Source organism: Tenrec ecaudatus, chromosome 7 (assembly GCF_050624435.1).
Source record: "Tenrec ecaudatus isolate mTenEca1 chromosome 7, mTenEca1.hap1, whole genome shotgun sequence".
Lineage (NCBI taxonomy): Eukaryota > Metazoa > Chordata > Mammalia > Afrosoricida > Tenrecidae > Tenrec > Tenrec ecaudatus.
This window is the reverse complement of record NC_134536.1, coordinates 67,627,929-67,642,928: the sequence shown is the minus strand read 5'-3', so window position 1 is coordinate 67,642,928 and position 15,000 is coordinate 67,627,929. Positions and strand designations below refer to the sequence as shown.

At 39.2% G+C, this 15,000-nt stretch overlaps 1 protein-coding gene and 1 non-coding gene across 3 annotated transcripts in view; both read left to right on the top strand.

The window, feature by feature from the left end:
- The window catches only part of LIN28B (lin-28 RNA binding posttranscriptional regulator B), a 107,038-nt gene that overhangs the window by 21,638 nt on the left and 70,400 nt on the right, over nucleotides 1-15,000 (top strand). The window lies entirely within an intron of this gene.
- Nucleotides 6,671-6,799, top strand: LOC142454064 (small nucleolar RNA SNORA42/SNORA80 family). Its single transcript, XR_012785595.1, has one exon. It is a non-coding gene; the product is annotated as a small nucleolar RNA SNORA42/SNORA80 family (small nucleolar RNA).

The window sequence follows — 15,000 nt, the reverse complement described above, 5'->3', positions numbered from 1 at the left end:
TTGCTGAAGGGCAGGATTTCTTTCATTGTACTATAAATATTTTTGATAGACTTTCTTCACTTGCAGGGACAGTTCCTATTTATCCCACATACATATAGTTAATTCTCTTATAATATTCCTGAATCCTGCTTTGAAAAACTAAGCAGTGAAATCATGGAATTTCACAAACAGTTTAAACAGAATTGTAGGAGTCATAATCTGAATTTCAAAAGATAATAAAATGACTGCTATGTAACCTTTGGGATGAACCAAAGATGTGTTGAACTTTTAAAATGTTATTTCTTTAAGGGGAAAATATTAAAATGTGACATAGTTGCCATTGAGTTGATTCTGGCTCCTGGCCCATAGCAACCCTATAGGACAGTGTAGAACTCTTCCCAAGGCTTCTAAGGTCACAACCTTTATGGGAGTAGACTGCAGCATCTTTCTCCCCTGGAGCAGCTTGTGGGTTTGAACTGCCAACCTTTAAGTTAGCTGCTGTGTGCTGTTGCTTTACTGCTATACCACCTGGGTAGGTATATTTAAGGTAATATAAACATTTTAAGTGTATAAGCAATCTTTGGTAGTATAATTTTAAAAATACAGTTAGTTTATAATCATCTATTATTCCAAAACCTTCCCCAGATTAGCAATATTTGCTTTGTTTAATCATTTGCTGAAACAATTCCCACTAATGCCTGTCTCAGGGAATAGATCTCAATTGGCCACCATTTGATCCTACTCCTCCTGATGGGTGTAACTCCCCTCTAACAAGATCACTGCCCAGTCAGTCGATCCAGTAACTCTGGTTTCTTTTTTTTTTTTAAACATTTTATTAGGGGCTCGTACAACTCTTATCACAATCCATACACATACATACATCAATTGTATAAAGTACATCTGTACATTCTTTGCCCTAATCATTTTCTTTTCTTTTTTTACATTTTATTAGGAGACTCCGGATAGGGCAAGATATGACAAAATAACAATCTGTGGATTATCAAGGGCTCATGAGGGAGGGGGGAAGCGGGGAGGGAGGGGGAAAAAAAAAGAGGACCTGATGCAGAGGGCTTAAGTGGAGAGCAAATGCTTTGAGAGTGATTAGGGCAAAGAATGTACGGATGTGCTTTATACAATTGATGTATGTATATGTGTGGATTATGATAAGAGTTGTATGAGCCCCTAATAAAATAGAAAAAAAAGAAACCCTGATTTCTATGTGAATTTGAAGTTCAGTTCCATACTTCCCTTCCTTTCAGTATCCATTTGTTAGCTTCATAAACAGAATATTACATAATGGTAGCCAGGTACTGTCCTATGATTCTTGTCTCGTGGTGATGGAAGTAGTACTGTAGAAGGGCAATTTCCTTCTCTGATTCCTGGATTCCTAGAATCACTCGTCTGTTCCTTTCTAAGGGTTTGCATTTACTCAGCCTTTATTGTGCTTTCTTGGGTAGACTTTCTACTGGTATAATTTCTTGTAAAAATGGTGGTGTTAGATGCCCTTGAGTCGATTCTGACTCCTAGTCACCATACATATGACCAAATGAAATGCCACCTGACAGCCATTGCTGAGTTGAGCCCATTACTGAAGCCACTGTTCTAATTTGGGGCTTGGTTCCTCCTGAAAGCTTGTCCAAAATAAGTGAGAGGAAGTTGTGGCATCTTTGCTTCTAAAAAACATTGTGGCTGTACTTATAAGACAAATGTGTTCATTTTCTGTCCTCCCATCCATGCGCTTAATTCTCAATGTGGAAGACATGCATTTCCCGTTTCCTCTTCTTAGTCTATTCACTTGGATGTAAACATTTCATGACTTCTTTATTTCCCATGTCCAATCAATAATTAAGTACTATTACAATTATTTATCATTTCTAGACACCATACAACTTCCTATTATCTACACACGAGGTCTTAATGATCAGAGCAGAGTCTTGTTTTACTGCTTTAGGGACTGGGAAGTAGAACTGGGAAGTATTTGACGGTTAGGCAACTGAACTAAAGAAGCATTGGAACTAGAAGTAGGCATACAAGATGATTTGATATCAGGATCTTTCAGTATAGCATTTCCCAGAGGGAATGGTGGCAGCTACTCCCCGTCAAATCTGACATAATTTAACAGCTTATTCTACTAATAATTTGCAAATACCTAATATGTGAGTTATAGAAATGAGCAAAACACAATGAATGAAAGTCTGCCCTCATACACTAATTAACTTCCACTCCGTATCTCTTTTGTGTCTTTGGTCTCCATACTGAAAAATAGAATCACAGACCAACAATATTTGGTACAAAATAACAGTATCATTGAATTTTAATTCTCATTAATATGTTTGAACTTTGGAGATCATTCTCACACTAACTGGAGTATGAGGAGCATATAAAGGGAAATGTACTTCATTTTGTGGAAAGTGAAAATAGTGTACATAAAGGTGATTCTGACTATATTCATGAATTCTAAATTGAACTTTAAGGCGCATGTTAATAATATTCATAAAGAAAACGAGTAGAGGAGTTAATGATGTATAGTAGAATTTATCAACCTGTTGTTTTGGACCAGATACATCTTTGTTTGGTGGGGCTGTACTGTGTTTTGTAGCCTGTTCAGAAAGACCTCTGACCTACTCAATGCCAATAACATTCATTCATAATATCTCCCAACCAAACAAACAAACAAATAAAACGTGTCTGTTCTGACTCTTAGTGACTCTATACAGGATTTCTAAGGCTATAATCTTTACAGAAGCAGATAGCCTCATCTTTTCCCCATGGAGTGGATGGTGGGTTTGAACTGCTATCCTTGTGCCACCAAGGCTTCTAAAATGTCCCTACAACTAAAAACCAAATATGTAATGCTTGTAATTCACATCTATAATATTTCCTTAGGTACAGGTATAGTCTAAATTGTTTTTTAAAGGTTATGAACCTTGGGATAATAATAAACTGAAAAGAAATGTAAGATTTAAGTAACAATAGTAGTGAATGCTAAATATGAAACATTTTAGCACCTTTAACTATTATAAAAAGTTTTGATGAACTACATATGTAAGCAAAGCATATTTAGTAACTTTGCTAATGTTGAGAGCACATGAGTTTTTATCATTACTATGAGAAAGGAAAAAGTTTTAGTTTGGCCACAAAACAAGGAAAAAGCACTCTGGGCAGGAAATGTGATGCAGTTTTTAAGAGGCAGGATCAACCCTTTGAGTTTAAATTTGATGTAACTATGAAACTCTGTCACAGAGGAAATACAGCCAGAATACTCATTAGCATGGAGGGCGGAGAGATTTTGTCTAATATACTTTAGACATGTTACTCAGAGGTATCCTGGAGCGGACAAGGTGCTTGATAAAGGAGAGGGTCCACAAGAAAGAGGAAGACCGTGAACGCAATGAAAGACACAGCGGTGGTAACAGTGGGCTCAAACAACGATTGTGAGCATGGGGCAGGACCGGGTGGTGTTCTATTCTCTTGCACATGAGGTTGCTATGAATCCAGGCATGACTAAGCGGTGCCTAACAAAGGGAGTGCCCAGGAGCCTCTCAGCATTATCGTGCAGAATTTCTTTCAGAGGTGCACAAATACGTGCATTCCTTTTTATGCCCAGAAAGTCATACATAGCACAATCTCAATTCAAATAGCAAAAAGTAAACAAAACCAGACCAATGGACTTCAATTTTTTCCTGCATTACAGAAATTAAAACTTATGTGAAAGAAACAGTTTTTGTTTAGTCAGAAAGGAAGCAGTATGCATCCCTTCTCTGAATGTCCCTTTTACTATAATGATTGATTCATTGGGTGCTCATGCGTATCTACTAGTTACCACCCAGTGTCTTCACTATATACTCAAACGCCCTCTCTGCCCGTAAATTGAATTAACATTCTCATATCATGTTCACGTAAAATGTCGGCCATCCGACTTATTATCTCGACACAGCCACTAGGAATGGCTTAACTCTAATCTACTGCAGTATATCCTATGCCTTTTCTTATCAAGGGTATGCTTCTCTTCTGTACCTCCTCCCAGTTGGCCCATTTCTAAGATAGTGCTGAGTGAAATTGAAGGTAGACACACGAATATGTTCTAGAACTATCTTATTTTTGCTAACAGGAATGTGTCATCACAAAGGATGCAGGACGTATGTAGCCTTTCATATCTAAGAAATTCACTGTATCCTTTTCTTCCTGCGACTTTCCCATTTTGCTTATTATACTGCTTTTAACATTTTTTCCCACTCATTTTTGTTTCTCCCTCCACTTCTTTGTTGTTGGATTTTATTTATTTAGTGTCCTTTCTTTCTCAACTTCCACCCCTGCTCCCAGCTGCCCCTTCCTGGTGTAAAGAGCTTCTGTAGGAAATGATAATCGGCGTCTCTCTACTTCACAGTCTTTAACACATGGGGCGGGCAGCTAAGAGAAATTAGCAGGTTCCTGTGATCATTTTTGGTTCCTCTGACTAATCAATTTTTCTTCACTAGAGAAGAGGCTTCTAACAAAGAAAACTAGCTTGACATATCAATCATTTGCTGCTTGCTGCTTAGCGTGTGTCTACTCTTCTTCTGCCCCTGCCACTTTATTCTTTTATTACAAACTTTTAACTTTCGGCTTTCCGTTGTACCAAAGAAGAGCTCATTTCATGTAATTTATATGACCTGAATAAGCCCAACTAATTTCTGATTCCTGTGCAATTCAATTTAGCATAAGCTGCTTTCCATGTAAAAGATGACAGTGGTGCACGCTTGTTGCCTCTAACAAAAACCAAAGCAAAGCAAAGCAGCATTAAAGAGCTATCATCGAAACGAACGCAGAGAAACCAAGAATTATTTATTGCTCTTTTTATAGAGATCATTCTTTAAGCATGTCTAGTACTGTTATACTTAGTTAGATTTAGTCATTATTTATTTCCACTGCTTTTTGTGAATTGGTGAAGGGTTACAGATCACCAGTTTTGTATTGCACAATGCACACATTCTCTCATCACATCCACCACTGTAATCCAAATAGAGTCAAAATAACAATCCCTATCACATCCTCCTCCCTGTATTTCCTGTCTCTGATCCCCTTTCCTGAGCCAGGCTAACCCTAACTGTCCTTGGGTACATGCTGCCCCCTTGGTTCCAAATATATGTCGTTAGGTCACAGACAAATTTCCGTATCCAACCTAGCCTGAAAATAAGGCTCTAGGATCTGATTAGTGTATTTGGAATATCCTCTAGTCACTATATAAAAGTGTCTACACACAGTAATATTAGATACAGACAGGATTATCATAGAAAGACACATCATTTGAATGACTTTAAATTCATTGATGAGATTGTATGATGGCCAAGGCAGCATTCTGAAAGCATGTTTTACAAGCAAGTGGCTCTATGATAAATGTTCTCTGAAAAAAAACAAAAAACACTTCCACCCCCCAGAAAGCCCCTTTCCCATAGATTTAAGCAATTCCAGGTTATGCAAAACTTCAACACTTTCTTCCTTTAATATGCAATTTCTCAGTACCCTTGTATTATAATATTCTGTCAATCTCATAGGCAGGAATACATAAGATAGTGTTTTTTCAAATTGTTGAGGCAACACTTCCTTATCTTTAAAAGAATCATTTCACGAGAGCAACAGTGGTAAATGATTGATAGAGGCCAGTAACGTCTGTGTTCGTATTAACATCTTTGCTCTTTGTTGTTGCTGTCGCTGTTTGGTGCCCTTGGATAAGTCCCTGCTCCGAGAGGGCTTGTCTCTGTGTAGTAAAATAAAACAGGCCCGTCCTGCACCATCTGTCACCCTTCTCACAGTCATTCCTGTGGTTCGGACACGTTGTCAATCTGCCTCCTTGAGAGTCATCCTCTTTTTTGCTGATCCTTGATTTTACCAAGTGTAATGTCTTTTTCCACGGGCTGACCTTTCATGATATTATATCCAAAGTCTGTACAATGATGCTTCACTATTCTCATTCCTGAGAAGCCAAACTTCTAAGGTAGACTGGTTTGCTCTCCTAGCGGTGTCTGATACATTTAATAGTCTTCGGCAGCACCATAGTTTAAACTCTGTTGCTCAGCTGTTCGTCATCTTCTTTATTTGTTGTCCACCTTCCGTATGCATATGAGGCAATTGAAGAACATACCATGGTTTGGGTCAGGTGCGTCTTAACCCTTAAAGCGACACCCTTGCATTTTGACCAAAAAGTCTTCTGCAGCCTGTTTTCCCAGCACAATCCATCCTTTGATTTCTTGACTGCTGCTTCCATGGACATTGATTATGGGTTCATAATCAATGAAATAAAAGTCTTGATATTCTCAATCTTTTCTGCGTTTATCACGATGCTGTCTATTGATTGATTCGTGGGATTTCTCCTCACCCCACCCCCATATTGAATTGCGATGCAGACTGAAGGCTACGGTCTTTGGTCTTCAGGAGTAAGTACTGCAAGACCTCCTAGCTTCCAGAAAGCAAGGGCGTGTGGTTGTTAATCTTCCTCTAGTCCTATTTCAGAGCTCTTCATTGCAGTCCAGCTTTTCCATTAGTTGCTCAGCATCCGTCTTGAATAAGTATGGGGAAAAGCATGCTCTTTAGCCCATCGTTGACTATTTAGCGAAAGAGAAATTAAGTACAGTTCTCATATAACATAAAATAAATGTCTTGTGAACACTTTAGTGATATGCTTTATTTTCTAATGCCCGAAATGTAAACAAATTCTAGGACCCCTTGACAGGCCCAATACCATGGGCCTCTCACAGTGTCCCATGCCAAAGCAAACTGTCATCCCGAACCATTGCCTGGCTTTACCCGCTGGGCTTAAGGCACTGAAGCGGGTTGCACAGTGAAAAAAGAAAATTCTCAGACCCCCCCACCCCCCAGAAAAGTTGGTAAGGGAATGAGAGGTTCATCATTTAAAAATATATAACGATGAACAAAATTTGAATGTATAGAAAACCTCAACCATGTTGTTAGGCATTGTAAAAGAGAGTGAGGCTAGCTCATAATTGGCAGATGGTGGTATATTGGTATGTCTAGAGAAGCTGAGACTTGGCCAAGGATAGATTCTGAGTCAGGTAAAAACAAAAGCAAACCTAAGTGATGCAGTAAAAGTGATGCTTCTTCACTAACAGCTGCTGAACTCTGGCCAGTAGCCTGGAGCTGTCTTTTTGTTACTGTTTTTAAGTAGTAGGAGACTGTCAAGCACTCAACTGCTACCTGAAAATGTAGAGGCTCAAGCCCACCACACAGGAGAAAAGACCTGATCATCTGATGATGCTATGGCAGTCTGCTCTGCCCTGTAGAGCAGACACAGGTCGCTGTGAGTCAGAACCTCCCCAAGGGCAACAGAAAACAAAGAGTTTGCTGAAAGACAGGTAGCCACCCCACTTATGCAGCAGGCATGTAGCAGATTTACTGTCGTGGCAAATCTTATTCTCGCACGGTGCTTCTCAAAAACTACCCTTCCCTTGTTTTCTCATCCAAAGTTTGGATATTTTGCACACCAAATACAATACAATAAAATGCATGATTAGAAAAACAATATTAAAAAACAGATAATTCAATAAAAGACCATTTAACGGCCATAATTGTTTTTAAATGCTTATTCTTAATTTCTGTATTGGTCCTGTCTGGCCCAGTAAATAACAGCTTACTGACCAGGACTAATTCATAGACCAAACGAGTCTTTCATTTCTTTCTAAAACTCTCTATAGCTTAAAATTTCTTTTGACTAGTAGGCCAAACTAGTCTCTTTTTTTTTCTTTATAGCTTAAGGTTTTTTTTCTTTCTCAAGCTCTCTATAGCTTAAAATTTTGTTTTAAAATTATAAATTAGGTGGATGTTTTACATTTCAGCCCACCGATTTCGTGTTAAACAATTTAAACTACCTATCAACCCCTCAATAGCTTATTCTACCCCACCCCCTTGGCTCCTTTTTCCCCACTTTTGAGATGCTGTCTTCCCCCTCACCTAAGTTAATACTTGTCCTGCCTGTGCCTATTGCGTCACCTTGCCCCCTTTGCGTTTCCCCACTTGGTAGCCCCTCGAGTCTGTCCCTTTCGTATGAAAGTCTTCTGTTTTGTCTTGTTCTCTTTGTAGCAGACAGACCACCTCGCCTTGGTCTAGAGTGTCATCACTCCTACCTCCTTCCTGTCCTGCCACTCGCAACTGCTTAAAATGTACCCGGCAGAGGACTAAACGTTTTATTCTACAAATAGAGAAACAGGATTTTAGAAACACTTTCTCTCTATCAATGTTTAGAAATTTGGTAGTTTGTGACGTGACCCAATAAACATTAAAAGGATATTTCTTTAAAGTGATTGGCAAATGTTCAATTATGGATTTCCTAAGGAGAAAATTATCTCGTGTATATGTGTCTATTATAAATTTACTGACATAAAGGATGTTGAACACAATGTACAATGAATGCTAAATACACAATACTCTAGTATAAATTTCATTCAGCCAGTTGATTTTCCCCCCAAATATGTGTAACCATAGAAAACCCATATATGAATGCTGAAGGATGTATGTATTTTTGCTCATGAATAAGATGAAAGTAAAACAAAAACACATGTATGACAGAACCTTATTAATTTGAGAAGCTTATGGGTGACTGCTTATCGGATAGTAATTTTTTAATTAACAATAAATCAAGCCTTGATTTGTAGCATTTACCAATTTCCATGATGTAAATCATACTTTCACTACGATCACCTTTGTTTATATCCCTGGCTCACTTTAGAGACATTATTCTTTTATTGGAGAACATTATAAATCATTTCCATGGGCAATATGGCAATTCTTTTGATAGTATTATTCATTTGTCCCATGATATAGAATTTAGAACACTGTTTAATAAAGCAAAGTGTATGTGTGTGGGGCAGCTTTTTAGACTAAACGACATGGATTGTTGCCTTGTACACATTAAAACTTAACTGACCGAGCATTACATTCACAAACAAGGGAGGCTGGAAATTAGACAAAACTTTCAGTAACACCCATTCACAGAGGCAGAACCAGGTCTGCTAGATTACGATATGTCATAGAAAGCAAGAGAGCATGAAAATATCAATTATATAGTAGTCCCATGCTGCCATTCATTGGGCATCCTCAAAAAGAGAGATCACAACCAAAGTCCAACGCCCTCCAAATCTATAAGATTGTGACTGTAGCCATCTACTGCCATGCCACCGCTCAGTGCTCTTTCTTAATGCTTTCACCTCTGGTACCATAAATTCACTGCTCCCTAAATTTCTCATCTAACCTTTCAAGTTACTGGTAGAAATTGGACCATATAGTTTTTTCAAAGGACATAATATAATTGTCTTTTATAATTTCATATTGACGGTATCCAAGAAGTGGCTTGTGACATTTCTAAAAGTTTAACAAGCCAGTCCAAACAAGTGCAAGCCAGGATTTATCTCACTCTCCTCAGTGGTTCTCAACCTTCCTAAGGCCGTGATCCTTGAATACAGTTGCTCATGTTGTGGTGACCCCACCCCCCAACCATAAAATTATTTTCGTTTCTACTTGATAAATGTAATTTTGCTACTGTTATGAATTGGTGTCCCCTGTGAAAGAATCGTTTGACCACCCCCCCAAAAGGGTCGTGACCCCCAGATTGAGAACCACTGACCTACATGGTCAGGAGAGACCAGGTTCTGGAAAAGGACGCCGTGCTTGGTAAAGTGCAGTGATCGAGAGTAGAGGAAGCCCCTCTATGGTGGATTGACACAGGGACCGAAACAACCGGTTCAAACAGAGCAGTGGTGAAGACAGCACAGGAGCGGCCAGTGTTTTTTCTGTTGTTCTCGGGTCACCGGGAAGCAGAAATGACTATAGAGCACCGAACAGCGACTAACTCAAGCCAGTTCCAGGACACAGCTGAACTGACTGTTTTGGGCAATACCAGAGCATTACAAACAAACACACTACTTTTTAAAATGCTGTTATTTCATGAGAGGGATATAATCTCTGAATAAAGGAGAAATTCCAAGGAAGACAACTTTCTGTAAAGGATTTTTAATTTTCGAATGGTGAAATACTAAAGTTTCTGTACAGTTGCTTGGGAACTGATGTTTTGGGTAGCATATCAGCATGAAGGGATTTACATTTAAGTGTAGTTATTCAGAATATACTAAAGAATGCCCATCTGTTTTTCCGTTTTGGTACGGATGAAACCCACAGCAATCGTGTATAGGTTTTTATAGTGAATCTTTATGGGGACAGACAAGTCTAACTTTCTTCTTTTAAGCGGCTTGTGTGTTTGTACTGCTGGTATGGTACTAGTCTTAAGAATTTCACAATCTCAAGGGTGGGGAGAAGATGGGAGAGTCAAGGATGCGGGAGAGGCCTGTGGAAGTACTCTCTAGCTGATAGCCAGCAAAAAAAGAGAGACTGAGCCATGTCCTATAAAGGCAAGGTAATGGTTTCTCCTTGCTTAGGAATGAGCTTAGAAAAAGACTCTGAGATCCAGATGAGGTTCACAATGGATGGGGTTTCCCCATCACTAATGGAGAAACTAGGATATAGAAAACAAAACCCAAAGACAAATTTTTTCCCCCTTTTTAAAAACTTCCACATTGTGTTGATAAACACATGCTATGAAAGAGCTATTTTTACCCTGGGACTGTTATTTTTGAACTGTATGGTTGTCTCTAAACTACTTTCTGCAATTTATGAGGGATACCAGGACTTTTAAAAATACTTATCTTCTTCCCTCCTGCTTTTCCTTCCTCCCATTTCAATACTGAATTATCTTTCTACTACCACAAACGTAGTGGCTTAAAACAACACCCATTTGTTAACACACAGTCTGGTAGGCTGGAGCCCAGCACTGTGTGAGTGGCATCTTGACTCACACTAACACAGCAAAACTCCAGTCCCAAGGCTGACCTGACAAAAGCACTAGAAATTGACTTCTAGTAGATGAGAACATTTATTCCCTTAAAGTAACCATTTAAAATAATTTATGAACATGTGTTGCTCTTTTTAGTTACTGAATAAAAACGTTGTTGTTGACAGACATCCGCAAGTTAGTTCTGATTCATAACAACCGTGTATACAACAGAACAAAACACTGCCCAGTCTTGTGCCATTCCAACATTGTTCTGTTTGAGCCCATTGTTGCAGCTGCAGGTTGGCACATTAAACTAACTACCTCAATCCTCCCACCCCTTGTCAACGTGGGCACCTGTACATAATTCTTTAGCCTCACAATTGTAATTAAGTAACACCTACATCTTAATCCTATAATCCTGTGAATGTGTTACCCCACCTATGAAAGTTTGTAAGCCAACCACTTCATGCCTTTATCCCCCAATTTTGGGTATACAATTTATATAATTGAGGTAGTTAGTTTATTGTGCCAGCCTCGCTGATAAACACGTGGGATTAATTGAAGGGTGGAGGGATAAATGGCTCAGAGAGCCTCGCCTTTTGAGTTCTCGAGTCTCTTGCTTTGTGATAATTGGACCGGGGTGCAGCTGCCTTAGCCAGTTCCCTGCTTCAGCTGGCAAGGCTCACTTCCTGCAAGACATCCCTGAGGAGAAGCCACATAGACCTACCCCCATGCAGCCAGGGTGCTGGAGCAGCCATGTGGAGACCCCTGCCAGCGCTGAGAAGCTTACACGTTCACTGACTCGGCTTTCCTCCTGCAGCCAGTGTTATAGTGTCTGTTTTGTGAGATGGACGAGGACTTTGGGGATTCCTGTAGGACATGTGGGTTAACGCTGAACTTGTGGGCTTGGGTAGCACTGGGTTGGGATGTTTTCTTGATGTACACTTAACCTTTATATAAAACTCTCTCTTATACATGAGTTTCTGTAGATTTGTTTCTCTAAAGTACCTAGACTAACACATACATCGAAACGATGTTGACTTTAAATGTGTTAAGGAACGCTGGTGAGTGGGTTGCATGTTGGGTACTAACAGTAAGCTCAGCAGTTAGAAACCACCAGCAACTCTTCTGGAGAAAGGTCAGGCTTTCTATTCCCCTAAAGAATTAGTCTCAGAAACCCACAGGGGTTGCTATGGGATTTCCCTGAGTTGGACCCTATGCCAGTGAGTTTTGTCTTATTTATTTATTGTGTTCATTGAACAACTTATGTTGAATACTACCTGAATGTTATTTATATGTTAAATTCCTAATACAATTGCAATCCTCACTTACCTATCACTTATGAATAGCAGGGGAACACCGTTTGATTTCATGTTAGATGCTGAGCCCCTCAAGCTAGAAGGCACTCAGAATAGGACTAGGGAGGAGCTGCCTCCTCAAAGTAGAGATGACATTAATGAGGTGGGCAGACCTTCATTTGCTGATGGGACATAACTCAAAATGAGAAGACTCTGGCAAACATGGATGAATAATTAGAATGTGAGAGATGACATCAAGATCATCATGCATGAAGCAAGCAAAAGGTCATTAAAAAGGTTAGACAGAAAAGAACAAAGTGGTGTCAGGAGAGACTCTGAAACATGTTTTTTTAACATAAAATAGCATAAAGCAAATGGAATAAATAATGGAGCAAAGGACCTGAACAGAGAATTTGCAAGGGCAACTTGAGAAGACAAAGTCTAGTATTGCAGTGGAATGTGCAGAAAAGAACACACTCAGATTCTCCGAGCTGAAAGGGTTGAAAAAAATTCAAGCTTTGAACTGCAATAATAAAGGATTCTATGAGCAAAAGTTGAAGGAGCAAAATACTGCATGATACAGGAAGAATCGTAAAGATGAAAGAATGAACCGTGTCACTGGTCCATAGAATTGGTCTGCATGCAGCCTTTTAAGAGGTAGCACATGATCAAGAACTGGCTTGGTCAAAGAAGAAAGATGTCGAAACCAAAGACATTAATGAAAAAACAAGCCTTTGGTAATTGAAAGAATGCCAATTGAAATATTTCTTTTCTTTTTTGGGGGGAAATATTTCTATAAGCCAGAGAAGCACTGAAAGCACTCACTTGTCTATGCCAAGAAATTTGGAAGACAGGTACCTGGCCAACGGACTGAAATGGATCTATATTTATGCCTCTTCCAAGAAAGGTGATTTAACAGAATATGGAAATTATGAAACAATATCTTTTATATAATATACAAGTTAAATTTTGTTGAAGATCATCTGGCAATGGTTGTCACAGCCCAGCGTCACAAATCCAAGGTGGATTCAGAGAAGACATAACATAAGGGATATATCATTGCCGATATCGGAGGGATCTTGCCTGAAAGCAGAGACAATCAGAACAATATTTACTTGTGCTTTATTGATTATGGGAAGGCATTTGACTGTGCTAATCATAGCAAATATTGTGATGAATGGGAATTCCAAAACGCTTAATTGTGCTCATGTGGAATCTGTACATAGACCAAGATGCAGTTGTTGGAACAGAAAGAATGGTGTGGGGGTGGGATTACAGCATTGCTTAAAATTAGGAGAGCTATGTGTCAGTTTTGTATCTCTAACCGTATTTAATCAACCTATATGCTGAACAAATAATTTGAAAAGCTAGACTACATGAAGAACCTGACATTAATATTTTAGGAAGATTTACTAATAACCTGTAATATGCAGATGACACACCATACTTAGCGAAAGTAAAGTGGACTCGAAGCAGTTATTGGTGTAGAACAAAGACTACTGTTTTCAATATGGATTACAATTCAAAGTAAAGAAAACGAAAATCCTCACAAGTGGCCCACTAAGCAAGATCCTGATAAACAGAGGAGATTGAAGTTGTCAAAGACACTCACTGTCTCTGCCCTTCTTGGTTCACCACCACTAATTTATACTCTGTGCCCCACAAAGTTCTCATTTGTGCTTTAGAGTTATCATAATTATCTCATTTTCATATAGGCGATTCTTCAAGTCTCAGTACTCAAGCAAAATAATATTTATTCAGCTAAATTTAGTGTGAAGATGATGCAGGATAGTTTGGGCCCAAGTTTCAAAAGTTGTGTCCAGGCAAAATATTTCCTCCCTTGATTCTCAATGTGTCTAGTTAGTCAGAATTCCAAAAATTTGAAGTTTTATTCCATAGCTTTCCTCTTAATGATTAAAATCCATCCATTAGGTCCCTGATCAAAATCCTCATTAATGGTATCTGGGAACCATCCTCCCCCTACCTTTTTTGGGGGGTGGGGTTGGAAAATGTGCTTTATGGTCCCAGTTACACCTGTAGATCATTAGTAAAAAGGTTGTAGGAATGATGTGTCTCCTCTGACTTTATAAGAGGGAAGGAAATTCCACCTCAACATCAGTAAGGCCATTTCTTAGAAATGTGAGTTCAGATATGCCTTCACCCTCTAACCTTCTTTACCAGTTCTGAGACCAACTATCCCACACAACTCCCACATTTCTCTTCTGGGTTCAGTAATATACTGTGGAGGTCAGACAGAAAGCACAGACAATACCCATGATCGTGGGGCGTATGAGGGAAGATAAACTTGTCAATTCAGGATCAGACACCTTAAGAATACAATTCTTTGGTGTATATAGCACCACTTCTCAGCTGTGCACTCAGGCATTACCTCACTGGTCCTCAGCCTCTCAGCCATGCTGCCCCTTGGCTTATACCTTGCTCAGGCAAGTTTTACAAAGCTCCGTGTTAACACTACCAAAAATGCCCCCGAGATATATCCACTCTGAAAATGAGCCGCCTCCCTGAAAGTACACGGCTTCACTTTTCCACCAGCTGGGAAGCCCATCATTATCTCACACTCAGGGTTTTGGATCAGTCTCTTTGGCATCACAGCTCTGTCTCCTGGATGGAAGAGGTTTATCCCAAGCATCTTGGGGGTCTAAAAGACACACTTTATTCTTGCTCTTCTTTCTTGATCTAGATGAGGTCCCTGTTCTTGATTATAAATTGGCTCATCTTATACTTAGTAGGATGGCAAAGCCGACGAATCCCTTCAGCAATACCTTCACACATTTTATTTACAGAGTCTTACCATGAGTGCCTTTGGGTGAGTCAGGTAGCTGTCAAAGTTAATTTTTTTGTTGTTGTTGTATATGTTCATTTAGTCTTGCAACCCATGTTGAAAAG